Raw genomic sequence first — 16,663 nt, forward strand, 5'->3', positions numbered from 1 at the left:
TGTTTACGTGAATAAAACCTTCGATGGTCATACACCCAATGAAAATAGTTTGTTGGATCTCGATCGTAGTGATACACATATTCATAATATTGAAGCCAAAAGATGCAAAGTTAATAATGATAGTGCAACTTATTTGTGGCACTGCCGTTTAGGTCATATTGGTGTAAAGCGCATGAAGAAAATCCATGCTGATGGGCTTTTGGAATCACTTGATTATGAATCAGTTGATGCTTGCGAACCATGCCTCATGGGCAAGATGACTTAGGCTCCGTTCTCCGGAACAATGGAGCGAGCAACAGACTTGTTGGAAATAATACATACTGATGTATGCAGTCCGATGAGTGTTGAGGCTCGCGGCGAGTATCGTTATTTTCTGACCTTCACAGATGATTTGAGCAGATATGGGTATATCTACTTGATGAAACACAAGTCTGAAACAGTTGAAAAGTTCAAAGAATTTCAGAGTGAAGTGGAGAATCATCGTAACAAAATAAAAGTTTCTATGATATGATCGCAGAAGTAAAATAATTGAGTTACGAGTTTGGCCTTCAGTTAAAACAATGTGAAATAGTTTCACTACTCACGCCACCTGGAACACCACAGTGTAATGGTGTGTCCGAACGTCATAACCGTACTTTATTAGATATGGTGCGATCTATGATGTCTCTTACCATCTACCACTATCGTTTTGGGGTTATGCATTAGAGACAGCTGCATTCACGTTAAAAAGGGCACCATCTAAATCCGTTGAGACGACACCGTATGAACTGTGGTTTGGCAAGAAACCAAAGTTGTCGTTTCTTAAAGTATTGGGGTTGCGATGCTTATGTGAAAAGTTTCATCCTGATAAGCTCAAACCCAAATCAGAGAAATGTGTCTTCATAGGATACCCAAAGGAGATAGTTGGGTACACCTTCTATCACAGATCCGAAGGCAAGACATTCGTTGCTAAGAATGGATCCTTTCTAGAGAAGGAGTTTCTCTCGAAAGAAGTGAGTGGGAGGAAAGTAGAACTTGATGAGGTAACTGTACCTGCTCCCTTATTGGAAAGTAGTTCATCACAGAAATCTGTTCATGTGACTCCTACACCAATTAGTGAGGAAGCTAATGATGATGATCATGTAACTTCAGATCAAGTTACTACCGAACCTCATAGGTCAACCAGAGTGAGATCCACACCAGAGTGGTATGGTAATTCTATTCTGGAGGTCATGTTACTTGACCATGACGAACCTACGAACTATGAGGAAGCGATGATGAGCCCAGATTCCGCGAAATGGCTTGAGGCCATGAAATCTGAGATGGGATCCATGTATGAGAACAAAGTGTGGACTTTGGTTGACTTGCCCAATGATTGGCAAGCCATAGAAAATAAATGGATCTTCAAGAGGAAGACAGACACTGATAGTAGTGTTACTATCTACAAAGCTAGACTTGTCGAAATAGGTTTTGACAAAGTTCAAGGAGTTGACTATGATGAGACCTTCTCACTCGTAGCGATGCTTAAGTCTATCCGAATCATGTTAGCAATTGCCGCATTTTATGAAATCTGGCAAATGGATAAACAAAACTGCATTCCTTAATGGATTTATTAAAGAAGAGTTGTATAGGATGCAACCAGAAGGTTTTGTCAATCCTAAAGGTGCTAACAAAATATGCAAGCTCCAGCGATCCATCTATAGACTGGTGCAAGCATCTCGGAGTTGGAATATACGCTTTGATAAGTTGATCAAAGGATATAGTTTTATACAGACTTGAGTGAGTGGGAGCACTACAACATTTCTGATAAGTATATGTGAATGCCATATTGTTGATCGGAAATAATGTAGAATTATTCTGCAAAGCATAAAGGAGTTTTTGAAAGGAGTTTTTTAAAGAAAGACCTCGGTGAAGCTGCTTACATATTGAGCATCAAGATCTATAGAGATAAATCAAGACGCTTGATAAGTTTTTTCAATGAGTACATACCTTGACAAGATTTTGAAGTAGTTCAAAATGGAACGTCAAAGAAAGAGTTCTTGCCTGTGTTACAAGGTGTGAAATTGAGTAAGACTCAAAGCCCGACCACGGCAGAAGATAGAAGGAGAATGAAAGTCATTCCCTATGCCTTGGCCATAGGTTCTATTAAGTATGCCATGTTGTGTACCAGGTCTATTGTATACCCTACACTGATTTTGGCAAGGGAGTACAATAGTGATCTAGGAGTAGATCACTGGACAGCGGTCAAAATTATCCTTAGTGGAATAAGGATATGTTTCTCAATTATGGAGGTGACAAAAAGGTTCGTCGTAAAGGGTTACGTCGATGCAAATTTTGACACTGATCCAGATGACTCTAAGTCTCAATCTGGATACATATTGAAAGTGGGAGCAATTAGCTAGAGTAGCTCCGTGCAGAGCATTGTTGACATAGAAACTTGCAAAATACATACGGATCTGAATGTGGCAGACCCGTTGACTAAACTTCTCTCACAAGCAAAACATGATCACACCTTAGTACTCTTTGGGTGTTAATCACATAGCGATGTGAACTGGATTATTGACTCTAGTAAACCCTTTGGGTGTTGGTCACATGACGATGTGAACTATGGGTGTTAATCACATGGTGATGTGAACTATTGGTATTAAATCACATGGTGATGTGAACTAGATTATTGACTCTAGTGCAAGTGGGAGACTGAAGGAAATATGCCCTAGAGGCAATAATAAAGTTATTATTTATTTCCTTATATCATGATAAATGTTTATTATTCATGCTAGAATTGTATTAACCGGAAACATAATACTTGTGTGAATACATAGACAAACAGAGTGTCACTAGTATGCCTCTACTTGACTAGCTCGTTGATCAAAGATGGTTATGTTTCCTAGCCATAGACATGGGTTGTCATTTGACTAATGGGATCACATCATTAGGAGAATGATGTGATTGACTTGACCCATTCCGTTAGCTTAGCACTCGATCGTTTAGTATTCTGCTATTGCTTTCTTCATGACTTATACATGTTCCTATGACTATTAGATTATGCAACTCCCGTTTACCGGAGGAACACTTTGTGTGCTACCAAACGTCACAACGTAACTGGGTGATTATAAAGGTGCTCTACAGGTGTCTCCAAAGGTACTTGTTGGGTTGGCGTATTTCGAGATTAGGATTTGTCACTCCGATTGTCGGAGAGGTATCTCTGGGCCCACTCGGTAATGCACATCACTTAAGCCTTGCAAGCATTGCAACTAATGAGTTAGTTGCGGGATGATGTATTACGGAATGAGTAAAGAGACTTGTCGGTAACGAGAGTGAACTAGGTATTGAGATACCGACGATCGAATCTCGGGCAAGTAACATACCGATGACAAAGGGAACAACGTATGTTGTTATGCGGTTTGACCGATAAGGATCTTCGTAGAATATGTGGGAACCAATATGAGCATCCAGGTTCCGCTATTGGTTATTGACCGGAGATGTGTCTCGGTCATGTCTACATTGTTCTCGAACCCGTAGGGTCCGCACGCTTAAACTTCGATGACGGTTATATTATGAGTTTATGAGTTTTGATGTACCGAAGGTTGTTCGGAGTCCCGGATATGATCACGGACATGACGAGGAGTCTCGAAATGGTCGAGACATGAAGATTGATATATTGGAAGCCTATATTTGGATATCGGAAGTGTTCCGGGTGAAATCGGGATTTTACCGGAGTACCGAGGGGTTACCGGAACCCCCCGGGGGCTTAATGGGCCATAGTGGGCCTTTGTGGAGAAGAGGAGAGGCGGCCAGGGCAGGGCCGCGCGCCCCTCCCCCTAGTCCGAATAGGACAAGGAGAGGGGGGCGGCGCCCCCCCTTTCCTTCCTCTCTCCCTCCTCTTTCCCCCTCCACTCCTAATCCAGCAAGGAAAAGGGAGGGAGTCCTACTCCCGGTGGGAGTAGGACTCCTCCTGTCGCGCCCCCTCGTGGGGCCGGCCGCACCTCCCCCTTGCTCCTTTATATACGGGGGCAGGGGGAATCCTAGAGACACAACAATTGATCGTTTGATCTTTTAGCCGTGTGCGGTGCCCTCCTCCAGCATAGTCCACCTCGATAATACTGTAGCGGTGCTTAGGCGAAGCCCTGCGTTGGTAGAACATCATCATCGTCACCACGCCGTCGTGCTGATGAAACTCTCCCTCAACACTCGGCTGGATCGGAGTTCGAGGGACGTCATCGGGCTGAACGTGTGCTGAACTCGGAGGTGTCGTGCGTTCGGTACTTGATCGGTCGGATCATGAAGACGTACGACTACATCAACCGCGTTGTGCTAACGCTTCCGCTTTCGGTCTACGAGGGTACGTGGACAACACTCTCCCCTCTCGTTGCTATGCTCTTGCGTGTGCGTAGATTTTTTTTGAAATTACTACGTTCCCCCACAATTGTCAGTCCGGGGCCCCTCCAGCACCTTTAGTACTGGTTCGTGGCACAAACCGGTGCTAAAGGTCGTCCTACATAAACCCTTCGTCCACCTGAGCTCGCTCCGTTCTTCCCCTTTCCCCTCTCCTCTCTGTTCTTCCCCTCTTCCTCTCGAGCTCATCACACATTTTGCCCAAAATTTGTCAAGATTTGAAGGCCCCCATCCATCCAAATGATCACAAAGGTTAGCAACTTTGTCCTTTCATCTCTCATTGCTAGATTAGCTCTTGCAATGCTTTGTATAGTGATTAATTTATGAGTTTAGTAATTTGGGAGGAAATATATGAGCTAGTATTTGATTTATATGCAATTTGAGGTCAAAAACAACACTTAGTTTGCATATGTAGGCGTGGTTTACTTAGTGCCTTCTAAATCTCCCTCGTAACCACAGTCGATCACCCGCACCGTTCCGTCGCCAGCACCACCTTGTGGTGAGCCTCTTGTTCATGAATGTTTTACATTACCAAATTGATGTTTGTGTGATTTGGATATATAGTTACTCGTATAATTATCTTACCCGTACGTTGTTTGTTATACATAGTGCCATGGTTTTGATATCCGTCCCCGTCGGCCCTCGTCCTTGTTATGATTCGGATGTGGTATATTCTCTTTTAAAACTAGTTGTTGCATTTCGTGTTTATGACAAATTATGCCCATCAAGTTGACATAGATATTTTTGTCTAGGAGGTTTGTGAACCGGAAATTCCAACCGACCCTATTGTCGAGAGGTTAAATTTAGTTGAAAGAGAAAACGAGTATTTGAAAGAAAAATTGAAAAGAATTGAGGGGGAGAAGATGGAATTGGATTTGCATGTTGCCGATGTCGTCGATGATCACAAGATCAAGATGGAGAAAATGCGCTTGAAGATTAGAAAGATTAGAAAATATGCCATTGATAGTGAGGCTTGGTACCATTATGCTGTTGGATCAATTGTTACCTTAGTTGCGATCTTGATCGCATTTGTTGTTGCATTTAAATGCTTTAGTTAGAGAGTTATTTGTTTGTTGCATTTAAGTCTTGTATGAACTTTATGTATGAACTTGTATTAATTTGGTCTTTTCGGTGTTGTGTAATGAAGATGAGCCGACAATGGATGTACGATGACCGATGTTCTCCCGAGTTCATTAATGGCGTGCAAACTTTTCTGCTTGCGGCTGAGGCAAACAAGCGGGCGGATGGTTTTATGCCTTGTCCATGTTTAGTCTGTAAGAATGATCACAATTACTCTACGTCAAGAACCATTCACGTCCACCTGTTTATGTCCGGTTTCATGCCCCACTATAATGTTTGGACCAAGCACGGAGAAAGAGGGGTTATGATGGAAGACAATGAAGAAGAAGAGGACGACGACAGCTATCCTGGCCATGGGTTCCCTGAATACGATGATACAACAATGGGGGAAGAAGCTGAGCCGGCAATGTGGGAAGAAGCTGAAGAAGAGGCATCAGATGAGCCCGCTGATGATCTAGGTCAGGCCATTGCCGATGCAAAGAGAAACTGCGCAAGTGATTTGGAGAAGAAGAAGTTGCAGCGCATGTTAGAGGATCACAAGAAATTGTTGTACCCGAATTGCGAAGCTGACAAGAAAAAGTTGGGCACCACACTGGAATTGCTACAATGGAAGGCAGAGAATGGTGTATCTAACAAGGGATTTGGAAAGTTGCTGGTAATGATAAAGAATATGCTTCCAAAGGACAACGAATTGCCCGAGAGTACGTACGAAGCAAAGAAGGCTGTCTGCCCTCTAGGGTTAGAGGTGCAGAAGATACATGCATGCCCTAATGAATGCATCCTCTACCGCGGTGAGTACGAGGATTTGAATGCTTGCCCGGTATGCGGTGCATTGCGCTATAAGATCAGGCGCGATGACCCTGGTGATGTCGAGGGCGAGCGCCCCAGGAAGAAGATTCCTGCCAAGGTGATGTGGTATGCTCCTATAATACCACGGTTGAAACGTTTGTTCCAAAACAAAGAGCATGCCAAGGCGATGCGATGGCACAGAGAAGACCGTAAGAAAGACGGAAAGTTGAGAGTACCCGCTGACAGGTCGCAGTGGAGAAAAATCGAGAGAAAGTACGGGAAGGAGTTTGCAGATGACGCAAGGAACGTATGGTTTGGTCTAAGCGCAGATGTCATTAATCCTTTTGGGGAGCAGAGCAGCAACCATAGCACCTGGCCTGTGACTCTATGTTTGTATAACCTTCCTCCTTGGTTGTGCATGAAGCGGAAGTTCATTATGATGCCAGTGCTCATCCAAGGCCCTAAGCAACCCGGCAACGACATTGATGTGTACCTAAGGCCATTAGTTGAAGAACTCTTACAGCTGTGGAATGGAACAGGTGTACGTGCGTGGGATGAGCACATGGGGGAAGAATTTGACCTAAAGGCCTTGCTGTTCGTGACCATCAATGATTGGCCTGCTCCCAGTAACCTTTCAGGACAGACAAACAAGGGATACCGCGCATGCACGCACTGTTTGGATGATACCGACAGTATATATTTGGACAATTGTAGGAAGAATGTGTACCTGGGACATCGTCGATTTCTTCCGAGCAGGCTGTTGGAAATATGCCCTAGAGGCAATAATAAATAGGTTATTATTATATTTCCTTGTTCATGATAATTGTTTATTATCCATGCTAGAATTGTATTGATAGGAAACTCAGATGCATGTGTGGATACATAGACAACACCATGTCCCTAGTAAGCCTCTAGGAGACTAGCTCGTTGATCAATAGATGGTTACGGTTTCCTGACCATGGACACTGGATGTCGTTGATAACGGGATCACATCATTAGGAGAATGATGTGATGGACAAGACCCAATCCTAAGCCTAGCACAAGATCGTGTAGTTCGTTTGCTCAGAGCTTTTCTAATGTCAAGTATCAGTTCCTTAGACCATGAGATTGTGCAACTCCCGGATACCGTAGGAATGCTTTGGGTGTACCAAACGTCACAACGTAACTGGGTGACTATAAAGGTGCACTACAGGTATCTCCGAAAGTGTCTGTTGGGTTGGCACGAATCGAGACTGGGATTTGTCACTCCGTGTAAACGGAGAGGTATCTCTGGGCCCACTCGGTAGGACATCATCATAATGTGCACAATGTGACCAAGGAGTTGATCACGGGATGATGTGAGTTACGGAACGAGTAAAGAGACTTGCCGGTAACGAGATTGAACAAGGTATCGGGATACCGACGATCGAATCTCGGGCAAGTAACATACCGATAGACAAAGGGAATTGCATACAGGATTGATTGAATCCCCGACATCGTGGTTCATCCGATGAGATCATCGTGGAACATGTGGGAGCCAACATGGGTATCCAGATCCCGCTGTTGGTTATTGACCGGAGAACCTCTCGGTCATGTCTGCATGGTTCCCGAACCCGTAGGGTCTACACGCTTAAGGTTCGATGACGCTAGGGTTATAGGGAAAGCATGTACGTGGTTACCGAATGTTTTTCTGAGTCCCGGATGAGATCCCGGACGTCACGAGGCGTTCCGGAATGGTCTGGAGGTAAAGATTTATATATGGGAAGTCCTGTTTTGGTCACCGGAAAAGTTTCGGGTGATATCGGTAATGTACCGGGACCACCGGGAGGGTCCCGGGGGTCCACCAAGTGGGGCCACCAGACCCAGAAGGCTGCGTGGGCCAAGTGTGGGAGGGGACCAGCCCCAGGTGGGCTGGTGCGCCCCCCACCAAGGCCCAAGCGCATGGGAGAGTGGGAGGGGGCAAACCCTAGGTCCAGATGGGCCTTGAGGCCCACCCTAGTGGCGCCCCCCCTCTCCTCCCCTTGGCCGCCCCCCTTGGATGGGATCTAGGGCTGGCCGCCTCCTCTTGGGGTGGGAACCCTAGAGGGGGGCGCAGCCCCCTCCCCCCTATATATAGTTGAGGTTTGGGCTGCCCAAGACACATGAGAACGTCTCTCTTTCGGCGCAGCCATACCCCTCTCCCTCCTCCTCTTCTCCCGCGGTGCTTGGCGAAGCCCTGCGGGATTGCCACGCTCCTCCATCACCACCATGCCGTCGTGCTGCTGCTGGATGGAGTCTTCCCCAACCTCTCCCTCTCTCCTTGCTGGATCAAGGCGTGGGAGACGTCACCGGGCTGCACGTGTGTTGAACGCGGAGGCGCCGTGGTTCGGCGCTTAGATCGGAATCAACCGCGATCTGAATCGCTACGAGTACGACTCCTTCATCTGCGTTCTTGCAACGCTTCCGCATCGCGATCTACAAGGGTATGTAGATGCACTCCCCTTCCCCTCGTTGCTAGATTACTCCATAGATTGATCTTGGTGATGCGTAGAAAATTTTGAATTTCTGCTACGTTCCCCTACAGTGGCATCATGAGCTAGGTCTATGCGTAGTTTCTATGCACGAGTAGAACACAAAGTAGTTGTGGGCGTCGATGTTGTCAATTCTTCTTGCCGCTACTAGTCTTATCTTGTTTCGGCAGCATTGTGGGATGAAGCGGCCCGGACCGACCTTACACGTACGCTTACGTGAGACAGGTTCCACCGACTGACATGCACTAGTTGCATAAGGTGGCTAGCGGGTGTCTGTCTCTCCCACTTTAGTCGGAACGGATTCGATGAAAAGGGTCCTTATGAAGGGTAAATAGAAATTGGCATATCACGTTGTGGTTTTACGTAGGTAAGAAACGTTCTTGCTAGAAACCTATACAAGCCACGTAAAAAAACTTGCAACAACAATTAGAGGACGTCTAACTTGTTTTTGCAGCATGTGCTATGTGATGTGATATGGCCAGAAGATGTGATGAATGATATATGTGATGTATGAGATTGATCATATTCTTGTAATAGGAATCACGACTTGCATGTCGATGAGTATGACAACCGGCAGGAGCCATAGGAGTTGTCTTATTTTTTGTATGACCTGCGTGTCATTGAATAACGCCATGTAAATTACTTTACTTTACTGCTAAGCGCGTTAGCCATAGAAGTAGAAGTAATCGTTGGCGTGACAACTTCATGAAGACACAATGATGGAGATCATGGTGTCATGCCGGTGACAAAGATGATCATGGTGCCCCGAAGATGGAGATCAAAGGAGCAAAATGATATTGGCCATATCATGTCACTACTTGATTGCATGTGATGTTTATCATGTTATGCATCTTATTTGCTTAGAACGACGGTAGTAAGTAAGATGATCAATTATAATAATTTCAAGAGACGTGTTCCCCCTAACTGTGCACCGTTGCGAAGGTTCGTTGTTTCGAAGCACCACGTGATGATCGGGTGTGATAGATTCTAACGTTCGAATACAACGGGTGTTGACGAGCCTAGCATGTACAGACATGGCCTCGGAACACATGCAAAACACTTAGGTTGACTTGACGAGCCTAGCATGTACAGACATGGCCTCAGAACACAAGAGACCGAAAGGTCGAGCATGAGTCGTATAGAAGATACGATCAACATGGAGATGTTCACCGATGATGACTAGTCCGTCTCACGTGATGATCGGACACGGCCTAGTTTGACTCGGATCATGTATCACTTAGATGACTAGAGGGATGTCTATCTAAGTGGGAGTTCATTAATTAGATGAACTTCATTATCATGAACATAGTCAAAAGGTCTTTGCAAATTATGTCATACACTTTAGTTCTACTGTTTAAGATATGTTCCTAGAGAAAATTTAGTTGAAAGTTGGTAGTAGCAATTATGCGGACTGGGTCCGTAAACTGAGGATTGTCCTCATTGCTGCACAGAAGGCTTATGTCCTTAATGCACCGCTCGGTGTGCTGGACCTCAGCGTCGTCTGTAGATGTTACGAAACATCTGACATACACGTTTTGATGACCACGTGATAGTTCAGTGCGTAATGCTAACGGTTTAGAATTGTGGCACAAGAGACGTTTTTGAAACGTCGCAGAACATATGAGATGTTCCGAAGACTGAAATTGGGATTTCGGACTAGTGCCCACGTCAAGAGGTATGAGACCTCTGACAAGTTTCTTAAGCCTGCAAACTAAGGGAGAAAAGCTCAATCGTTGAGCATGTGCTCAGATTGTCTGAGTACCACAATCACTTGAATCGAGTGGGAGTTAATCTCCCAGATGAGATAGTGATGGTTCTCCATAGTCACTGCCACCAAGCTAGTAGAGCTTCGTGATGAACTATAACATATTAGGGATAGTTATGATGATCCTTGAGCTATTCGCGATGTTTGACACCGCGAGAGTAGAAATCAAGAAGGAGCATCAATTGTTGATGGTTAGTAAAACCACTAGTTTCTAGAAGGGCAAGGGCAAAAGGGACACTTCATGAAACAACAAATCGTTTGCTGCTCTAGTGGAGAATCCCAAGGTTGAACCCAAACCCGAGACTAAGTGCTTCTGTAATGAGGGGAACGGTCACTGAAGCAGTACTACCCTAGATACTTGGCAGATGAGAAGGCGGGCAAGGTCGACAGAAGTATATTGGATATACATTATATGAATGTGTACTTTACTAGTACTCCTAGCAGCACTAGGGTATTAGATACCGGTTCGGTTGCTAAGTGTTAGTAACTCGAAATAAAAGCTGCGGAATAAACGGAGACTAGCTAAAGGTGAGATGACGATATGTGTTGGAAGTGTTTCCAAGGTTGATGTGATCAAGCATCGCATGCTCCCTCTACCATCGAGATTTGGTGTTTGCGTTGAGCATGATTGGATTATGTTTATCGCAATACGGTTATTCATTTAAGGAGAATAATGGTTACTCTGTTTATTTGAATAATACCTTCAATGGTCTTGCACCTAAAATGAATCTCGATCGTAGTGATACACATGTTCATGCCAAAAGATATAAGATAGTAATGATAGTTCCACATACTTGTGGCACTGCCATTTGAGTCATATTAGTATAGAACGCATGAAGAAGCTCCATGTAGATGGATCTTTGGACTTAGTCGTTTTTTGAAAAGATTGAGACATGCGAACCATGTCTATTGGTATATATGCATGAAGAAACTCCATGCAGATGGATCGTTTGGACTCACTTGATTTTGAATCACTTGAGACATGCAAATCATACCACATGGGCAAGATGACTGAAAGGCCTCGTTTTCAGTAAGATGGAACAAGAGAGCAACTTATTGGAAGTAATACATTTTGATGTATGCAGTCCAATGAGTGCTGAGGCATGCAGTGGATATCGTTATGTTCTTACTTCATAGATGATTTGAGTAGATGCCGAGTGTACTTACTTGATGAAACGCAAGTCTGAATTATTGAAAGGTTCAAGTAATTTCAGAGTGAAGTTGAAGATCGTCGTGACAAGAGGATAAAATGTCTGTGATATGATCATAGAGATGAGTATCTGAGTTACGAGTTTGGCACACAATTGAGACATTGTGGAAAGTGTTTCACAATTAATACCGCCTGGAACACCATAGTGTGATGGTGTGTCCGAACATCATAACTGCACCCTATTGGATATGGTGCATACCATGATGTTTCTTATCAAATTACCACTATCGTTTATGGGTTAGGCATTAGAGACAACCGCATTCACTTTAAAAGGGGCACCACGCAATTCCGTTGAGACGACACCGTTTAGAGAAACCTAAGTTGTCGTTTCTTAAAAGTTTGGGGCTGCGATGCTTATGTGAAAAAGTTTCAGGCTGATAAGCTCGAACCCAAAGCGGATAAATGCATCTTCATAGAAAACCCAAAACAGTTGGGTATACCTCCTATTTCAGATCTGGAAGCAAAAGCAATTGCTTCTAGAAACGAGTCCTTTCTCGAGGAAAAGTTTCTCTCGAAAGAATTGAGTGGGAGGATGGTGGAGACTTGATAAGGTTATTGAACCGTCGCTTCAACTAGTGTGTAGCAGGGCACAGGAAGTTGTTCCTGTGGCACCTACACCAATTGAAGTGGAAGCTTATGATAGTGATCATGAAACTTCGGATCAAGTCACTACCAAACCTCGTAGGACGACGAGGATGCGTGCTACTTCAGAGTAGTACGTGATCCTGTCTTGAAAGTCATGTTGTTAGACAACAATGAACCTACGAGCTATGGAGAAGCGATGGTGGGCCCATATTCCGACAAATAGTTAGAAGCCATGAAATCCGAGATAAATGGATCTTTGAGAAGAAGACGGACGTGGACGGTAATGTTACCGTCTATGAAGCTCGACTTGTGGCAAAGAGTATTTCCACAAGTTCAAGGAGTTGACTACGATGAGATTTTCTCATCCGTAGCGATGCTTAAGTCCGTCGGAATCATGTTAGCATTAACTGCATTTATGAAATCTGGCAGATGGATGTCAAAACAAGTTTCCTTACCAGTTTTCATAAGGAAAGGTTGTATGTGATACAATCAGAAAGGTTTTGTCGATCCTAAGGATGCTAAAAGGTATGCTAGCTCCAGCGATCCTTCCATGGACTAGAGCAAGCATCTCGGAGTCAGAATATACGCTTTGATGGAGTGATCAAAGTTTTTGGGTTTATACAAAGTTTGTTAGAAACTTGTATTTACAATAAAGTGAGTGGGAGCGCTACAACATTTCTGATAAGTATATGTGAATGACATATTGTTGATCCGAAATGATGTAATATTTCTGGAAAGCATAAAGGGTTGTTTGAAAAGAGTTTTTCAAAGGAAGACCTGGATAAAGCTGCTTACATATTGGGCATCAAGATCTATAGAGATAGATCAAGACACCTGATGATACTTTCAAAGAACGCACACCTTGACATGATTTTGAAAGAGTTCAAAATAGATCAGCAAAGAAGGAGTTCTTGGCTGTGTTTCAAGGTGTGAGTATTGAGTAAGACTCAAGACCTGACCACAGCAGAAGAGAGAGATAGGACGAAGGGCGTCCCCTATGCTTCAGACGTAGGCTCTACAGTATGCTATGCTGTGTACCGCACATGAAGTGTGCCTTGCCATGAGTTGGTCAAGGGGTACAATAGTGATCCGGGAAAGGATCACATGACAGTGGTCGAACTTGTCCTTAGTAACTAGGGGACTAAGGAATTTTCTCGATTATGGAGGTGAAAAGGAGTTCGTCGTAAAGGGTTACGTCGATGCGAACTTTGACACTAATCCGGATGACTCTGAGTAGTAAACCGGATTCGTATAGTAGAGCAATTATTTGAAATGGCTCCAAATAGCGCGTGGTAGCATCCACAAGATGACATAGATATTCGTAAAGCGCACACGGATCTGAAAGGTTCAGACCCGTCGACTAATAACCTCTCTCACAAGCATAACATGATCAAACCAGAACTCATTGAGTGTTAATCACATAGTGATGTGAACTAGATTGATGACTCTAGTAAACTCTTGGGTGTTGGTCACATGGTGATGTGACCTGTGAGTGTTAATCACATGGTGATGTGAACTAGATTATTGACTCTAGTGCAAGTGGGAGACTGTTGGAAATATGCCCTAGAGGCAATAATAAATAGGTTATTATTATATTTCCTTGTTCATGATAATCGTTTATTATCCATGCTAGAATTGTATTGATAGGAAACTCAGATGCATGTGTGGATACATAGACAACACCATGTCCCTAGTAAGCCTCTAGGAGACTAGCTCGTTGATCAATAGATGGTTACGGTTTCCTGACCATGGACATTGGATGTCGTTGATAACGGGATCACATCATTAGGAGAATGATGTGATGGACAAGACCCAATCCTAAGCCTAGCACAAGATCGTGTAGTTCGTTTGCTCAGAGCTTTTCTAATGTCAAGTATCAGTTCCTTAGACCATGAGATCGTGCAACTCCCGGATACCGTAGGAATGCTTTGGGTGTACCAAACGTCACAACGTAACTGGGTGACTATAAAGGTGCACTAAAGGTATCTCCGAAAGTGTCTGTTGGGTTGGCACGAATCGAGACTGGGATTTGTCACTCCGTGTAAACGGAGAGGTATCTCTGGGCCCACTCGGTAGGACATCATCATAATGTGCACAATGTGACCAAGGAGTTGATCACGGGATGATGTGAGTTACGGAACGAGTAAAGAGACTTGCCGGTAACGAGATTGAACAAGGTATCGGGATACCGACGATCGAATCTCGGGCAAGTAACATACCGATAGACAAAGGGAATTGCATACGGGATTGATTGAATCCCCGACATCGTGGTTCATCCGATGAGATCATCGTGGAACATGTGGGAGCCAACATTGGTATCCAGATCCCGCTGTTGGTTATTGACCGGAGAACGTCTCGGTCATGTTTGCATGGTTCCTGAACCCGTAGGGTCTACACGCTTAAGGTTCGATGACGCTAGGGTTATAGGGAAAGCATGTACGTGGTTACCGAATGTTGTTCGGAGTCCCATATGAGATCCCGGACGTCACGAGGAGTTCCGGAATGGTCCGGAGGTAAAGATTTATATATGGGAAGTCCTGTTTTGGTCACCGGAAAAGTTTCGGGTGATATCGGTAATGTACCGGGACCACCGGGAGGGTCCCGGGGGTCCACCAAGTGGGGCCACCAGACCCAGAAGGCTGCGTGGGCCAAGTGTGGGAGGGGACCAGCCCCAGGTGGGCTGGTGCGCCCCCCACCAAGGCCCAAGCGCATGGGAGAGTGGGAGGGGGCAAACCCTAGGTCCAGATGGGCCTTGAGGCCCACCCTAGTGGCGCCCCCCCTCTCCTCCCCTTGGCCGCCCCCCTTGGATGGGATCTAGGGCTGGCCGCCTCCTCTTGGGGTGGGAACCCTAGAGGGGGGCGCAGCCCCCTCCCCCCTATATATAGTTGAGGTTTGGGCTGCCCAAGACACATGATAACGTCTCTCTTTCGGCGCAGCCATACCCCTTGCCCTCCTCCTCTTCTCCCGCGGTGCTTGGCGAAGCCCTGCGGGATTGCCACGCTCCTCCATCACCACCATGCCGTCGTGCTGCTGCTGGATGGAGTCTTCCCCAACCTCTCCCTCTCTCCTTGCTGGATCAAGGCGTGGGAGACGTCACCGGGCTGCACGTGTGTTGAACGCGGAGGCGCCGTGGTTCGGCGCTTAGATCGGAATCAACCGCGATCTGAATCGCTACGAGTACGACTCCTTCATCCGCGTTCTTGCAACGCTTCCGCATCGCGATCTACAAGGGTATGTAGATGCACTCCCCTTCCCCTCGTTGCTAGATTACTCCATAGATTGATCTTGGTGATGCGTAGAAAATTTTGAATTTCTGCTACGTTCCCTACACAGGCATCCCGTAAGAAAGAAAGGCAAGCATTTCAAAGGTGAGGCGGATCACCGGACGAAGCCTCGCCACCGTATTGGTGCTGATGTACATGATATGGTCAAGGATTTGAAGGTAGTCTTTGGAAAGGGTCCTGGCGGACAACCTGTTCCGAATGACGCTGACGGACGCGCACCCATGTGAAAGAAGAAATCTATATTTTGGGACCTGCCCTATTGGAAAGACCTAGAGGTCCGCTCTGCAATCGACGTGATGCACGTGACAAAGAATCTTTGCGTGACCCTGCTTGGCTTCTTGGGCGTGTATGGGAAGACAAAAGATACACCTGAGGCACAGGAGGACCAGCAACGTATGCATGGAAAAGACGGCATACATCAGGGTCATGCCAGCTACGCTCTTACCAAAGAAGAGAAGGAAATCTTCTTTGAATGCCTGCTCAGTATTAAGGTACCGTCTGGCTTCTCGTCGAATATAAAGGGAATAATAAACATGGCAGAGAAAAAGTTCCATAACCTAAAGTCTCATGACTGCCACGTGATTATGACGCAACTGCTTCCGGTTGCATTGAGGGGGCTTCTACCGGATAACGTTCGATTAGCCATTGTGAAGCTATGTGCATTCCTCAATGCAATCTCTCAGAAGGTAATCGATCCAGAAATCATACCAAGGTTAGAGAATGATTTGGTGCAATGTCTTGTCAGTTTCGAGTTGGTGTTCCCACCATCCTTCTTCAACATCATGACGCACGTCCTAGTTCACCTATGCGAAGAGATTAACGTTTTGGGTCCTGTATTTCTACACAATATGTTCCCCTTTGAGAGGTTCATGGGAGTCTTAAAGAAATATGTTCATAACCGTGCTAGGCCAGATGGAAGCATCTCCAAGGGCCATGAAAATGAGGAGGTCATTGAGTTTTGTATTGACTTTATTCCTGACCTTAAGCCGATTGGTGTTCCTGAATCACGGCATAAGGGCAGACTGGATGGAAAAGGCACGCTAGGAGGGAATCAAAAAATATGTATGGACGGACATTCTCTCACTGA

The sequence above is a fragment of the Aegilops tauschii genome, chromosome 4 (assembly GCF_002575655.3).
Source record: "Aegilops tauschii subsp. strangulata cultivar AL8/78 chromosome 4, Aet v6.0, whole genome shotgun sequence".
NCBI lineage: Eukaryota > Viridiplantae > Streptophyta > Magnoliopsida > Poales > Poaceae > Aegilops > Aegilops tauschii.